Here is a 1559-nt window from a genome sequence, read left to right on the forward strand (position 1 = left end):
TATGACGTCACGACAAGAGATTCCATTCCCTTGAGTGTGTATATGCAAGGGGGGAGGGAATAGAGGCACGAGGAGAATTTTTCTGTGTGTGTGGTGTTTGTGTTGTTATGTGTGGGTGTGAGAACATAATGAGACGTGGGGGCAGAGGGTGTGTCACCGCGTGAGGTCCGGTGGGTCGAGGTGAGGCCCTTTGTTCGGTTCCGTCCTGCGCCACATTGGTCGGCCCATGACACATTTAGGAAGACCCATGGATGACTAGTCGTACAAGACAAAGATAGAAGAATTGTGAAGGACTCTGTGTCCACTGACAAAGCCGGCTAGGATTTGTAACCCTAGGTTCTCAGACTAAGGTAACCGCTCTATCTCTGATATTACTATTATCCAACCTAACTTTAAGTTGCATCCTACAGAATGCTCTGCTAGAATCATACTCGTCGATTAGGAAGAGAGGTGTGAGATAATGTGTGAGAGATAGGCGTAAAGATAATGTGCGTACATGAGACACACAGGCAGGTCCATGTATATAGAAAGGGTCGATGAGGATTGTGTGTGTGTATGTTTGCGAGAGGAAAGGTGCTTGTGATAAAGGTTAGTGAAAACAGTTGTAAATGGTTACGAGAGGGAGGGAGGGTTATTTCTAGAGAATGTGTGCGAGAAAGACACCTCGGGAGAGAGTGTGTGAGCATGTGTGAGAGACCACCGATGGAGAGTGAAACTACACCTAAAAGACTGCTCTACACATTGATTAAAGATATAAATTGTATCCAAATATTAGGATGGGATCATGATATTTGCAATTCGCGTAAGGAGCGGTCATTGATCCATCAGACATCTAGATTCTATAGAATGTGAGCATGTCTATGTTACTGTTCGACACAATTGATCCACATAGTTAGTATTTTGAACTCTAGACAATGCATCGCTTTAGCAATCGAATATAAACATGAGTATAGTTCATGTTGTGTGTGTAAAGCTCATTATACATACGAAAGTTACACAATGGACATTTATAAATAGATACCTATGAACTAGTATACATTTGAATTCAACCTAAGGTGGTTTAAAAAAACAAATTCAACATGAAGTCCATTCAATTATTTGAATTTGATATCATGGCATTTGTAAACCATACCTAAACTATGGGGGTACCAATCTTTGCTCTGATTTTGTACAAAATAGCATATGTAGTCGTGTACAAAATACATTCATATTTAGCTCCCCCGTTCCAAAATAATCGTAGTTATAGGATTTTCAAGTGTCAAAATTCAAAAGGAAGCGGGTAATTTAATGAGGTTTTCAAACATACAAGGTTAAATATAACGTTGTCTATTTAGGTCAATCCTCATAGTTCAAGAGTACTCTAAATGTGAATGCTTGTGTTTCAAAATTTCGAATGAAGCGCCAAAAGATCCTCTACTCGCCCGAAACTGCGTGAGACCAATGTTTGGTAGTACAAGGAAATTACTTTCTAATAACTCTGATCTGTGAAACCTACCGGCCCGACATCCGAAGGTCTAAACCGGGGTAGGCTTGTAGCTTCATCTAGATGCCACACAACC

This window comes from Triticum aestivum, chromosome 3B (assembly GCF_018294505.1).
Source record: "Triticum aestivum cultivar Chinese Spring chromosome 3B, IWGSC CS RefSeq v2.1, whole genome shotgun sequence".
Taxonomy (NCBI): Eukaryota; Viridiplantae; Streptophyta; class Magnoliopsida; order Poales; family Poaceae; genus Triticum; species Triticum aestivum.